Genomic DNA, 15,931 nt, shown 5'->3' with positions numbered 1-15,931 from the left:
CAAGTTGACCATCAAACAAGGAGCTAAACTTGCTGAGCAGATTTAGTAAAGCATCCTTGTTGTTCTCTGAGAGACTTGCTTCAGACAGTTTGGCTGTTAAGTCTGAGCGAACCAAGTCCAAAGACATCAGTGTTCCAGGTGAATGTGAGTAATCATTTTGAAGGTCCTCTTCATTGTCTGCGAGTGGGCAGGGGATGTCCTCAATGTAGACTGTTCTAGTGGGAATGTGAATAGAAACAGAAGCTCTTGCCATAAAATCCATTCCCAGAATGAAAGGAGAGGACAAATCTGGTATTATGGCAAAACGCTGGTAAAAGTTCTTGTTCATGAATCCAATATTGAGCCAAATAACACCAACAGGGATACAGGGAGCATTATTGGCGAGGTTAACTGCAGGACCATTCCACTCACTTGTGTTTCTAGGGTAAGAGTCATTTACTTGAATGAGATCTGTTCGTACAGCCGAGAGGGAAGCACCCGTGTCGAGGGTAGCATCCACAGATGAAGCATTGAAGTTCACTTTCGTTCTTAGTGGGGTATTCCAGTGGACTTGTGAAAAATTGTCTTCCAAGTGTCCAAGACTGTGTCCACCCTGTAGTGAATCGGGCGTGTGAGGCTCCGTTAGTAACTGGGGGAAGGTTGGCCTCTGTGAAATGTCCTCCCCCCCCCTGTAGTTTCCCGACTGCCTGTATTGTGGCTGGGATGTGGTGCTGCTTAATTCCACCTTTTCATGGCCAGGGTCAGAGGGGCCAGGTGCTGGCAATGGCTGGACTGGGCCATGCCTAGCGGTGTTCGAGGCTCGTTGTGGCAAATGAGGTTGGGTGTTACAGTTTGGGCAGGTGCGTGTAGTGAACCCTGGCTGAGAGCATTTGAAGCAGTAAGGTTCAGGCTTATAGTTGTCTTTGCTACATAAAGCAGGCTGTGGTCTTTGTGGTCCAAGCACTGAGTGAAGCTCATGAGCGCGTAGCAGCAGGTCCATTACAGAAGTGACATTAGCGCCATACAGGGCAACTCTGTATTTTTCGAGAGCATGTTTACTAATTAGGTCAATTCTGTCTTTTTCAGGTGGGGGGCTCTTCAGTTTGTCAAACTCACTCAACATGTGGGCGACAAAGGTTGGGAGCGGCTCGTCCTGAGCCTGAACACGATCCAAAATTCCTCTCAGGATGCGTTCTTGGTTGTCGGAGGGCAGAAAAACTGTCTTAAACAGTTGACAGAATTGAGCCTATGATGTGATGTGGGAGCTCAGTGCCTTGAACCATTTCCCGGGCTCTTTTGCAAGAAAGTGTGGCAGTTCGTTTAGCAATTGCCCATCAGTTAGGTTCAATGAGGCTTTGTATGTGCCAACTGCATTTAACCAGTCCTCAGGTTGCACTTTTTCCGTCCCCAGCATACACAGGAGGCTCCAGCTTTGCGTGATGTAAAGCTGCCGCAATCACTCTGGAAGTAGGGATGGGTACCGGTGTCCGGTGCCATGATGGCACCGGTTCTGACATAAACGGTAGTAACCAGACCGAAAAGCAGCGCACATTTCGGTGCTTTTTTTTCCTGAGCTGTGATACACTTCTAGCCAATCATTTTACGTTTCCCAGGATAGTAGGCGGGGCCAGGTACGTACGTTCAGTTAGAGCAGAGCTACAGATTAAAAATGTCCAAGGCGAAGCGGTCAAAATTCTGGCTGTACTTCACAGCAAAATATGCAAACTCAGCAGCCTGCAACAAGTGCTTTAAGCTGATACTGTCAAAGGAGGTAACACCTCAAATCCGATGAAACACCTGGCGACGCATAGCGTTTTTTTTTTTAAAAAGCCGAGAAATGCGCCGTATTTGATAGCTTGCTGCGAGACCTCACACTGTGCACGTTGGGTGGGTTTGCCATTTATCGGAACCCTGAGCAACATCCCCCCAAAAACCCGAAGAATAGAGTCCTGGGCCCCTAGCCCTGCCAGTGTAGCAGGATGATGATGGCAGCAGAAGCCCGTTCTTCTCTGCGTGAGTCGCTTAATGTTGTTCGAGTGTAATTTACGTTGAGTATAGGGGTGAACTAGCAAACATCATCATAGCTACATGCGGCTGTCTTCTTGTTTGATGGCAGATACTCCCTTCACCCTGGACAAAAAGGCTAAAGGACCAAGAAAAAGTGGGAAACAGCTGAACATGAGAGGTTTTTGGACAAAGTTTGTGTTTTTTTTTCCATTGATTAAGCACTGCTTCCAGCCAAGAGCGATACCATATATGCCCCATAGCTGCAGAAAAGGCTAACATTGTTATCTTTCTACAAAAAAAAAAAAAAAAACAGCTGAACATGAGAGGTTTTTGGACAAAGTTTGTGTTCTCCATTCTTTAAGCACCGTTCGAGCACCGTTTAAGCACCGGCACCGTTTTCAAAAGTACCGATTTTGGCACCGGTATCGGATAAAACCTAAACGATACCCATCCCTATCTGGAAGTGCTACTGAGTTCAAGTGAGTGAGATGGGAGGAAAGGATTTGTAGGTTGAAATGGGTTGCTGGGCAGGAACGGATTGGTACTGTTGGTGGGTTCAGTTTTTGTCCATCACATGAACATGAGGTGTCGATGTGGCCATTGGGAAAACAGGAGACTGTGGGACTGCAGGAGGGGGGAGAGTTCCCCGTTGTGAGTTGGTCCCACTGCCTTAGTAAACTCTGCTGTATGTTCAGTGAGTCACGTAAACAATCACTAAGCTTATTCACCTCAGTTCTTAACTCCACCACTTGTTGGCTAAGGCTAGGAGTCACATTTTCAACTATCTGGCACATAGGTAACGAGGTGAGTTCCATGTCTGAGTCAGAGTCTCTGGGCAGTGTGCCATTGCGATTTCAAATAAAATTAAGCCGCTCCAGGGCACAGCGCAGTTATTGATATAGCAGTAAAAGAGTCAGTTAGGTCAGACTAGAAAGACAAAACTGCAAAAATGCGTTCAAGATTAAATTTAGAAAAACCACATATAAAATTTCGCCCAACAACTGAAATTAGACTGGAGTGATCAGAACCATGTTATTACAATAGCATGTCTGCAACACTAGAGCTCAATGCAAGATTAGTTTTAAGTCGTTTCGTTATACTGAGCCGTTATACTCTCTCTTTTTCTTTCTCCCAAGCGGAGCAGCGGCACACCACGGTATCCAGAAATTAGTCGGGTCCCACCTGAGCTGAGGCTGCGGCCATGGCTGGAGAAAACGTCCGAGCGTCCGCAAAACTGGGGGGATTTCCGAGACAGTTCACGTGCTAGAAGAGAAGAATCCTCGGCGGGATGCAAAAATCGTCTGAAGTCCAAGGGGAAAAAGTTCGGGCGCCAGTTGTAACGTGCAGTGGAGATGAAGCCAGCCGCGGAGGTGTGCAGGTGGATAGCGAATGAGCAACAGCTTCTGACTTTCCAAAAAGTACTCATTTATTTACAATATCAAAAATAAAAGTGCTACCTCTACCACACATTACTAAAGAGCACACTAGTCCGCGTACACACGGGAGCATCCATTACAGGAGGAGTGCGAAGAAGAACAAAAAGGGGGTGACACCAGTCGTGAGACAGGAGGCGCCGCCATGTGGTGATACACTGCATTACAATAGCAACTGTTACAATATAAATATTGTTCTGAGAGGCTTTTTGTTGGTTGAGTCTGAAATTGATTGTATGTACAATTCATATCCTTATAAAAAGGCAGAAATATGGTGTTTTATTAATAAACTTACATTTATGGATATAAAATAGCTAAAAGTATTAACAAATATTTTATAAAAAAACATTTATCATTCTTCCTGGGGAACTTAAAGAAAAAGAATAAAACATTTTCCCATCATAAAGAAAACTCCCTTAAAATATGGACAATAACAAAACTGCTAAATTCTTCCAGAATCTCTGTGTAGAGGAACCAAAAGAGATGTGCCACAGTTTCTGGATGATCCCCACAGAAAGTTCAATTAGTATTTATGTCTCTTTTAAATGTTACCATATAGTGACTGGCTGGGTAACATTTATGAAGAATTTTATATGAGATTTCCTTCACCTTGTTCACAATTAGATATTTATGGGATCATCCAGACTGTCTTCCAGGTGATATCTGGAACATGTCGGTTCCAGTAAGATATTCTATATATGGGAGAGACATGATATCTTCTTGGAATAAACTACGTATTCTCTTATTGCTGTTACCAAGTTCCTGTGAAAAGCAGATTTTTCCCACTGCTGACTCAGCTGGATCAGGGAGAGTGACTGAGGCAGATATTGAGCTGTCAGTGTTTTTATATAACATTAAAGTCCCTGAGGGTATGGCACCAAGCACCATTGAGAATTCCCCAACACTGTTTGACAAGTTTGACGAGCATCTTGACTTTTGGTCTTTGGATATTAACAGTCCTGGGTATGTGACTTCTTGTTTAACAGAAATGTTACAGAGAGCATTTGCAGTGCAGCCTTTAATTGCTAGTAATTCACATTTTTTTAGATTTCGACATAAAGCAGATGCCTCAGAGAAATCACTAATAACACTAAGGGCTGGACGGATTTGATTTGCATTCTTCAAGAAGAGTGTGGTGTCATCAGCTAGCTGGCTGATGATGAGCTCCTTATCAGCTGTGCTGATTCCTTGTATAACAGGTCAAATCTCGGGGTGGAGTCTTAATCATTTTAATTGAGCTATTGCCATTCGTGTACAAGGTTTTGATAGCTTTACAGAAAAATGCCAAATTTTTCCAAAGAGTGGAAAATAAATTGATGTTCAATTGTATCAAAAGCCTTTTAAAATCCAGGAAGAGAATGAAGCTATAGTCAGATACCAAATCAGAGTAATCAAGTAGATCTAAAACCAGTCTCATGTTCTTAGAAAGGTGTCTGTTTCTCATAAAGCCTGATTGTGTCTCATCGATAATTGTGTCCAAGAACTCTTTCATTCTGTTAGCAAGTACTAAAGCCATAATCTCATAGTCATCATTGAGCAGACAGATGGGTCTCCAATTATCAATAAGAAGTAAGTCTTTGTTTGGCTTTGGAATAAGTGTTATGAGACCCTGAGTAAGAGTAGGAGGGAGGATGTTATTCTCTACACTTCCTATGAAAAGCTGCAGTAAGAACGGAGCCAGGAGATTAGAAAATGATTCATAAAACTCTGCAGTTAAACCATCTGTGCCGGGAGATTTGTTGGCCTTAAGTGCAGAAATAGGATTACAAACGTCCTCCACAGTCAGAGGGCTGTCACAGTGACTTCTATCTTCCACAACAATAGTTTTTAGGTTTTTAATATTATTGAGAAACAGTGTTGAGACATATATATATATTCTACTTTTCTAAATGATTGACTATTTCAATGGAGAACCTAAATGACACGGACCCGTGTTTGTTATTACATATCTCTATTTTGAATGTGACAAGTCTATCATTGCCTGTTATTCATAGGTATTAACAGAGTTTTTGGCCTTTTTTCCTCTATAACAGTTAATTGACTCTTTACAGTGGCCTGCTATGGTTAATAATAACATGTTCAGTCATGAGTGAAATCAAAGCTTTTCTTCACTTTAGCATTTAACATTCCCAACAATATAATGTGATACCTTAATTAACCCTTTAAGACCTACCATAGAACCAAGTCCGCCAGAGCTTATATTATATTTTTACATGCTGTGGAGCCATTTTTGGGAGCATTTCAATTTGCTATACATCAATACAACCATTATAGCCCAGATTTTAATAATATGTATTCATTAAGTGCATAGTAATTACATAAATTGCAAAAAAGTGCAATAAACTACAAAAAAATTTAAAATCGTTTTTGCTTTTTTTAACATATATTTGTAGTTAGAGAAATTTAAGAGGCTTATCCCTCAAAACTGTAAATACAAAAAAGTTGCACAAAATAGTTTCCCACCACAGGAAATGTATTTTGACTGTCTTCATACTTTTATTTTTGAAATACACCAATTTTTATACACTGCAAGAAAAACGAAAATAAATATTATAGTGCAAATTTGCAAAAAAGCAGCATATGCATCAAAATAAACTATTTCCAGCAGTGCAATATGAGTCCTAAGCATCCCAGAAACGACACAGAAAGGCATAAAGTCAAAGATATCTTTTAAAAAGACCAGTATATGCCCTGAGGCCCTGATCTTAAAAAAGACTACATTTCCGCGAAAATGACGTCACTTCCGGTTTCGGGCAGGTAATGGCGGAAATGCAAAAGTTCGCGCTGACGTCTATTCCAACGTAGGAAGTGTTATGAACAGCTGATCGGATTGGCAAAGCGTGTTTCTGGAATATTATGTTTTTGTTCCTGCAAGCGCTTTTTATGCAGTTTTTGCAAAGCTTTATGTGGAAGGAAACCGTGACCTAGGACAAGCTGATGGCATGAGATGTAAGTACAACTCCTCCGGTTTCATATGCAAAAAATTTTTTTGTGTTAGCTTACGTGGTTGCAGTGCTACTGGGATTTAAAAATAGTTACGCAAAACAGAGCGTGTCCGCTCCGATCGGCTCTAAAGGGTTAAAACACAACTAATAAAACACAATTTTCTTAATGCAAACATCAGTGACTCAACATTAGCAACCAAAGGGTTCAGTCTGCAGCTCACACTCATGTGAAGCTACAGCCTCCCCCTTTAGTCTCTGTCATCCTTATGCTCCTGCACAAACAAAGCAAGACAAAACCTCCACCCTTCTTCTACAGGCTGGGTGAATTGTTGCGGACATTCACTAATCCTAAAGTCGGCACCGTTTTTGTCTCAGTATCAAGTCAGTTAAACTTTTAGTCGTCAGTCCGTCACAGTCCAGTCACATGCATACATCCACACACATTCATACCAGATATTGCTGATAATGGAGTCTCACACGCAGCCTATTCGAGCCTCCATCACCAGCAAGATGACGTCATCATTTTCAAGGAAAACAGTTCCTTGTTTTTGGACTGGATTGACTCGCTGCAATCCTTTAAGCTCAGGACTTCTCATGTGATCAATGTCCCATATAAGTGAATTTCTCCCAAGCCCATTATAATCATGGAGAAAAACACTTTGCGACTGTTTCCAGTAAGAATATTTTATAGCGCTTTAAAGTTCAACCTCTCAGGTCTGGATTAAAGAGCTGATTTGTTAAATCGGCAACTCACAAAATACCAAAATATCACCACCGGTGGATCACACCTCTCAGATGTTCTTATCTCAGTGCACTGTAACAAAAGCACAAACAAACGTAACCAATAAAATACTAATAAAGTAACAAATACTGGGGCCCATTGCAAACATGTCCAAGCATAAAACCATCTTTCTCTCTCTTAGAGAAAGAAAACAATCCAAACCTCACTGATAAAATCAACCTAGTGTCAAGCAAAACCCAAAAATCAACCAAAACTTCACCAGAAAGTTTTTCTCCCTCCTGGGACAATATTGTGCAGGAATACAGGCACCGTAACTCCTTTTGCACTGACAAAAACATGTTGGATTTACTTGATTCAATAGTGGACACTGGTTGCACACAAAGGTTTTGCTTTGGCAGAAACTTAAACAACTGAGTTAAATCAACACAACCTTTTCATATTCAGTAAACCTGCATGTTGTGTTCATAAAACACAATTGAAACATGTTCAGATGGAGTAAGTTGAGCTCCTGGAACATTTTAATCCTTCAATTGAAATTGAATGGGTCTACAACAACTACCATCCTCCTATCTCTATCCTGGTTGCAGCAGGGCTGGGAAATAACCCTGAAGTGATAGGTTACCAGGCAGGGTACACCCTGGACAGCTCACCAGTCTATCAGATAGAAACACACAGCCGTTTACATTCATGGATAATTTAGCCCAGGACCTTCTTACTGTGGAGCAACAGCACTAACCAGCATGCCAACAATGGAGGAAATACAGGAAAGCTATGATTTCCTGTATTTGAGGCAGAATTATTTTGTTCTTGCCCTTGACAGGTTAATCCACAATAAATAGCAACAGCATGCATGTGGTGTGTGTGTCGTTGTCTGCCTCTTATAACTCCAGTGATTTTCCTGTAGTTTGAAATCTTATGCGGTGTTGACACAATAATTTGTTGTAAACCAGGAAATTCCCAACTGTGGTAGAAAGCACGGCTTAGCCTTAGCAAATGTTCAAAGAAAAGTCGTCACTTCCTGATAAATATTGTCACACTGGGGTTTTTGCAAATGATATCAGTGAGCACTGTGTGGCAGCTGGAGTCAGACAACTGAAGCTCCCACAATCAAGACCACAAACAGCTTTCAAAGGAGATTTGAAGCTTTTCTGGCAGCAAGCTTCATGATTTATGGGACTGGAACTGGAACAGAAACTACCTGATCACCAATGGTGAGCTGGCATGGAATTATTTTTATGACATTTTATCAAAGTTATAAATAAGCATGCCCATTAACACATAGTGAGTGAGCATGTTGTCTTCCCACGCAGTGAACAGCGGATGCTAATGTTTTTGTCACTTTTTACAGAGTCAAACTCAAAGTAAGGTCAGTGCTTCCACGCTTTAAATGCTGCACGCTCACACTCTCTCCACACTCGATAGATTATCCATTGTTCATCTGCACACAGCTGCGGTTTTAGTAACGCAGTAACGCAGCGTGCTTACGGGAAAGTAACAGTAATCTAATTACCTTTTTTGCAATAGCAATCCCTCACTTTACGCGTTTCTTGAAAAAAGTAATCTGATTACTTCCCATCTCTGGTTGGAGCTGTGCACTTGTGGGTTCAACCTTGTGTACACGTTTATCTTTGCTGTGTGTACTTGTACCTCTGAGTGGAAGCTGAACTCTTGAGTTCAAGTATCGAAGCATCAGCTGTGACGTTAAAGTCCAAACAGCTCGTTCATTTGACGTGCAAATGAACGAAGGTAACGCCGTTTTCATGTGGATGTGTCACTGAGACACTTTCCACATCCACAGCTCACAAAATGGGAAAACTATAGAAGTATAACAATTAGGGCTGCCACAATTAGTCGACTAGTCACGATTACGTCGACTATCAAAATCGTCGACGACTGATTTAATAGTCGACGTGTCGTTTGAAGCTTTGTAAGATCCCAAAAGACGCAGGAATAAGTAGCAGGATTTAAGAGTGTAATAACGGACTCAAACAGAAGATGGCAGCACTGCATGTACAAGGATGCCAGCTGCCGTTAAACCCCGAAGAAGAAGAAGCTCTGTCCCAGAATTCATAGCGCGGCCCAGCTCAGTTTCCAACAATTGCGGCAGCTGGTTAGTTTTAATGTTAATCTTATTATTCTTTCTGGGTCACAAAATAAACGTTTAACATATTTTCAGGCGAGAATGTAGCTGTGTAAACCTCAAATATCTGCTCAGTTTATCAAGACACCACATATTTTCAAAAGCGCTCCGACGTTTTCGGAGACGTCTGTTACCCACTAGCTCGATAGCTAGCCGGGGGCCATGAGAGCACCGGACTCCCAGCTAATCATTTTCAAACCCACCGCCGTCTTTCGCTACTCAGGTTAAACATATATAAGTCACTTAGAGAACTTAAAAATGTTATTGTTTGGCTTTTTTTAGTATTTTATTTGTTCCTGAGTAAATCGGTTTGGCTGAGATTAAAGTTATAGTTTTTACACAGCTGAATAAACGTCAGACAGCTGATTATCAGAAGTGTGAGATGCTCGAGAATTTACTCCGGTGTCCCGTTATATTTTAGATAGCAAGGAGTTTATTAAACTTCACCGAAACAATCTGCAAATTTCATTAAAATTAATAAACTATCATCTTGTCTTTATTTTTTAGTTAGCACAGACCTTAAACACTTAAAGCTGTAAGCTAATGATAGTTATATAAGAGCAGATGCTGCTGGTGCAATAAGCTGTACGTTTTACGTCCAATGGATGATGATCTGATTAGTCGACTAATCGCAAAAATAATCGGTGACTAGTCGACTATCAAAATAATCGTTTGTGGCAGCCCTAAACTACACTAAAGCTATTCTGTTATACCTGTATACAAAAAAAAATATTTCATAGTTCAGCAATACTGATCAATCTAATAAACTTAAACCTACACCATCCTCCCTATTCTGGTATTTTAAAGAGTACTTAGCGTAAATATTAAGCAACCTTACTAATAGGGTTCACCTCACATAATCCTTTTACGGGTCCCCGAGACCCATATGCGTCAGTTAGAAGACAATTAAATTTGATGACCAGAGGGGACACACCCACTCCAGGGTTTCCACCTCCCCTATTTACACCAGTAATGGGTCAATTTACTTTAGTTCAAATGCCAAACCCAAATTATGGCCGACCCACTGGTCCACCTGCAGCTGAAGGTGATGACCCCCCCCAGAGATCAAGATGCATTCACATATGTCTATCAACCATGGACAGCAGAGGATAGGAAAAATGTTCTGAAAGATGTGCCCCCTTTAAATGAGGGACACCAGCAGTGGAGAGATGCAGTAGAATTAATACGTATCAATTGGTTGCTAAATGGACAAGAAATGCTACAAGTCCTCCAAGATCTCCTAGGCCTGAAATTTGCAAGCGTCCGTGGAAATTTCACTGGAGTTGACGACCAAAATGAATATCTAAGGAATGATGCATTAGAAGCGGCCCTAGCTCCAGTGTATGAAAGGATCAGGGTCAGGTTAGCTCCAAGGCCCGATTATGGAAAAATAGGAGAGACAAAACAAAAAGATAATGAGACAGCCTCCGATTTCTTAGACAGGCTACGCCCAGTCTTCAGACAACACTCAGGTTTAGAGCATGATGATGGCCCAGAAACGCCCTACCAACAACAGCTAAAGAATGCATTTTTAAAGGGCCTCCTCCCAAAAGTTAGAGCTCATGTAGATAAACACTGGGTGACCCAAAACACAGGAAATCTCGCCGACGCCCTGCAATATGCAGAGCACGCAATAAAAGTACAAAAAAACAAGGCAGCTCAAACTGGAGTTTTCGTAGTCACAACCGAAGGTGGAATTGTTGCATATGCAGGGAGAAATCCACAGAAAGGGAAAGGCAGAAAACAAAATAGAGATGACAAGGATAGGCATAGAAGGTGCTACATTTGTGATAAGGAAGGGCAATTTGCCAGAGATTGCAGGAGCAGGCAGAGAGAAGACCGCAGGGACAGAGAAAGAGACAGAGACAGAGATGACCGCTCCGCCAGGCGAGAAAGGCAAAACAGAGACGACAGGGACAGTACTGAGGAAATGTGACTAGGCCCCCACCCAGACACCTCAAACGAACAGCAAGAGTGTGGGGCTGAAATTTTTAACATTCATCAGTTACTTCATCAGGTTCTGAATACAAACCAGAGGTAACTATTTACATAAATGGCAAACCTTACACAATGTTATGTGATACTGGCGCATGTATGACAGTTCTGACAGAAGAACCCCCGAGAACACACTTCTCAAAGGATGCCCGTGTGGTCACCTCAGCCTCCGGGCACACCACCACACAATTGTTAACACAAAAGTTAGACTTCCTACATGCAAACAGCGACCGAAAGTGCAAACTACAATGCATTATTGACTCTAGCTGCCCGGTAAACCTATTAGGCCGTGACGGACTGATGAAGCTAAGAATAGGAGTAGTTCCTGAAAGCAATGGCATGAGAGCAGAATTAATGCTCTCAGAATCACACACGCTCGTGTGTCACGGGGATGGTGAACCACACTATTATTGGACGCTGGATTTGCCATCCTCTAAACAGCTAATTACAATAACTGAGAGATATTTACCACGAACATCAGAAGTAATGCCGCACAATGAACTACATCATACTCTGCGTTTTAAACAAACACCAGGCCCTGACCCAGAGTATGACACTCAGGTCCACTGTCTAGGACCACAGAAACTAACCTTGCAACACCTTTATGTTACAAAAAGCGGAAATGCTGTATGCTCGGTAATCCAACCCCCCAGAGTAAGAGATTTAAATAGGATGCCTGCCCCACATGTTTCCACAGCAAAAAACTCCCAAACACAATGGAAAGATCTAGGTATCGTTCTAAAACGAGTGCAGGATGATTATTATGAAAAGACAGAGCACACGCATGAAGGTTGGCTTCAAGGCCTGGGTTTTAAATGTAAAGCCCAGCACTCACCTGACCGACTCTCCAGCCTCATGCCTCGTGACTGAGAGAGAGAAATGACCACTGTTAGCCCCTGTAGATGAAACAGACATTGCAAACTTGCCAAAATCCCTATGGTCCACTGGACCAACAGATGTAGGATTAATAAAAAACGCGGACCCAATTAAAGTAACAGTAACATCAAACCACAGACCTATGAAGCCACAGTACCCATTATCTGCCGAAGCCAGAGATGGGATTCGCCCGGTCATAGCAGATATGGAGAAAGCAGGGATATTGATAAAAACAACTAAAACAACATGCAACACACCTATTAAAATATAGACTTGTACATGATTTGCAAGCAATTAATGACATTACAGAACAAATCCCTCCTGTAGTGGCAAACCCACATACTATATTGAATCAAGTAACACCTAGAGAGCAGTGGTTTTCAGTAATCGATCTGTCAAATGCTTTTTTCTCTGTGCCTCTGCACCCAGAGTCACAGAAACTGTTTGGCTTCACGTTTGATAACCAGAAATACACATACACACGCTTACCACAAGGTTTTCAAAATAGTCCAACACTATATGCGGAAGCTCTTAAGCACTCAATGTCTACTTGCACTCTGCTTGCTCCAGGACAGTTCCTACTCTACGTAGACGACATTCTGGTGACCGGAAACACGCAGGCAGACTGCAAGGCAAACACTCTAATGGTGTTGCGACACTTGGCACAGCAGGGTCACAAAGTGTCACAGCACAAACGACAATTGTGGCAGCCGAAGGTCGTATATCTAGGACATGAGCTGACAGGTCAAGGCCGAAAATTGCTAAACAGCCGAAAAACAGCAGTGCAAGACGCTCCAAAACCACTAACCAAACAACAAATGATGAGCTTCCTCGGTCTCTGCAATTTCTGTAGGAGCTGGATCCCAGAATATGCCCTCAGAGTCCAGCCCTTGCAAGATTTAATATATGGAAAAAATCTAGCTTTGAGAGATAAACTAACATGGACACCTGAAGCAGAGCAATCATTCAAAGACTTAAAATCAGCTTTACAAACCAGCACTGTCCTAGCATTACCAGACTACGACAAACCATTCTATTTGCATGTAGATGGCGGTTCAGGATATATGAAAGCAGTTTTGACACAAGCTTTTGGAGACAAACAGCGACCATTAGCATTTTTCTCATGCAAACTAAACTCTGTGGCCGCAGGCCTCCCCACTTGCGTACAAGTTTGTGCAGCTGCAGCAGAGGCAGTAAAGAAATCAGCAGATATAATTTTAGGACACCCTTTAATTGTTAAAGTGCCACATGCTGTTACCTCAATACTGCTGCAAGCTAACCTATCATATCTAACACATGCAAGACAATTATCATATGTAGGCAATCTGCTTTCACAAACTCATATCACAATAGAGAAGTGTGGACAGCTGAATCCGAGCACTCTGCTTCCTGCGGAAGCGGATGGTGACGCGCTCAGCTGCCTGCACAAGCTAGATGAGGAAACGAAACCGCGAGCCGACATATATAGTTCACCACAAGCAGCATTTGTCGATATTTTTGTAGATGGCTCTGCAAGCAAAGATAAAACTGGCCGAAACTGCGTTGGATATGCTGTGACAACAATAGACACAGTTCTCGAAGCAAGAGCATTAACTTCCTCACACTCAGCACAGAGTGCAGAGTTAACAGCAGTCATTAGAGCCTGTGAACTACATAAAGATAGAGATATAAACATCCACACAGACAGTCAGTACACCATTTTGCAAAGATATGGCATAACAGAGGTATGATAACATCAACAGGCGCACCAGTACAACATGGCGGTCTGTTAAAAAGACTGTTGGAAGTGATCACATTGCCCAGACATTTAGCATTATGCAAATGTGCTGCACACCAGAAAAATGACTCACTCATAACTAGAGGTAACAACTTTGCAGACAAGGCAGCAAAAGAGGCAGCAGGAAAAGAAACAGACGCTTTCACACTAACTTCCTGCCCTCTGATATCAATAGATGTTCTGAAAGATGAACAAAAAGCAGCATCACAGAATGAAAAATCCTCATGGTTAAAAGATGGAGCAATCTTAAAAGACGATATCATGACATGTAATGGAAAGCCTATTTTACCTAAATCTGTAAAAATAAAACGGCGGCGTTGGTGACCCATGGGAAAACCCACGTGTCAACAGCAGGGATGACAGATATACTCTCTAAACAATTCTACTCAAAGAATTTTGAAAAATCAGTAAAAGAGTATATCAGAACATGCATGATACAGTGGGGCAAAAAAGTATTTAGTCAGCCACCGATTGTGCAAGTTCCCCCACCTAAAATGATGACAGAGGTCAGTAATTTGCACCAGAGGTACACTTCAACTGTGAGAGACAGAATGTGAAAAAAAAATCCATGAATCCACATGGTAGGATTTGTAAAGAATTTATTCGTAAATCAGGGTGGAAAATAAGTATTTGGTCAATAACAAAAATACAACTCAATACTTTGTAACATAACCTTTGTTGGCAATAACAGAGGTCAAACGTTTACTATAGGTCTTTACCAGGTTTGCACACACAGTAGCTGGTATTTTGGCCCATTCCTCCATGCAGATCTTCTCGAGAGCAGTGATGTTTTGGGGCTGTCGCCGAGCAACACGGACTTTCAACTCCCGCCACAGATTTTCTATGGGGTTGAGGTCTGGAGACTGGCTAGGCCACTCCAGGACTTTCAAATGCTTCTTACGGAGCCACTCCTTTGTTGCCCGGGCGGTGTGTTTTGGATCATTGTCATGTTGGAAGACCCAGCCTCGTTTCATCTTCAAAGTTCTCACTGATGGAAGGAGGTTTTGGCTCAAAATCTCACGATACATGGCCCCATTCATTCTGTCCTTAACACGGATCAGTCGTCCTGTCCCCTTGGCAGAAAAACAGCCCCATAGCATGATGTTTCCACCCCCATGCTTCACAGTAGGTATGGTGTTCTTGGGATGCAACTCAGTATTCTTCTTCCTCCAAACACGACGAGTTGAGTTTATACCAAAAAGTTCTACTTTGGTTTCATCTGACCACATGACATTCTCCCAATCCTCTGCTGTATCATCCATGTGCTCTCTGGCAAACTTCAGACGGGCCTGGACATGCACTGGCTTCAGCAGCGGAACACGTCTGGCACTGCGGGATTTGATTCCCTGCCGTTGTAGTGTGTTACTGATGGTAACCTTTGTTACTTTGGTCCCAGCTCTCTGCAGGTCATTCACCAGGTCCCCCCGTGTGGTTCTGGGATCTTTGCTCACCGTTCTCATGATCATTTTGACCCCACGGGATGAGATCTTGCGTGGAGCCCCAGATCGAGGGAGATTATCAGTGGTCTTGTATGTCTTCCATTTTCTGATGATTGCTCCCACAGTTGATTTTTTCACACCAAGCTGCTTGCCTATTGTAGATTCACTCTTCCCAGTCTGGTGCAGGTCTACAATACTTTTCCTGGTGTCCTTCGAAAGCTCTTTGGTCTTGGCCATGGCGGAGTTTGGAGTCTGACTGTTTGAGGCTGTGGACAGGTGTCTTTTATACAGATGATGAGTTCAAACAGGTGCCATTCATACAGGTAACGAGTGGGGGACAGAAAAGCTTCTTACAGAAGACGTTACAGGTCTGTGAGAGCCAGAGATTTTCCTTGTTTGAGGTGACCAAATACTTATTTTCCACCCTAATTTACGAATAAATTCTTTACAAATCCTACCATGTGAATTCATGGATTTTTCTTTCACATTCTGTCTCTCACAGTTGAAGTGTACCTCTGGTGCAAATTACTGACCTCTGTCATCATTTTAAGTGGGGGAACTTGCACAATCGGTGGCTGACTAAATACTTTTTTGCCCC

This window comes from Simochromis diagramma, unplaced genomic scaffold (assembly GCF_900408965.1).
Source record: "Simochromis diagramma unplaced genomic scaffold, fSimDia1.1 OVJJ01000731.1, whole genome shotgun sequence".
Classification (NCBI taxonomy): Eukaryota; Metazoa; Chordata; class Actinopteri; order Cichliformes; family Cichlidae; genus Simochromis; species Simochromis diagramma.
Note: the sequence above shows the minus strand (reverse complement) of the source record.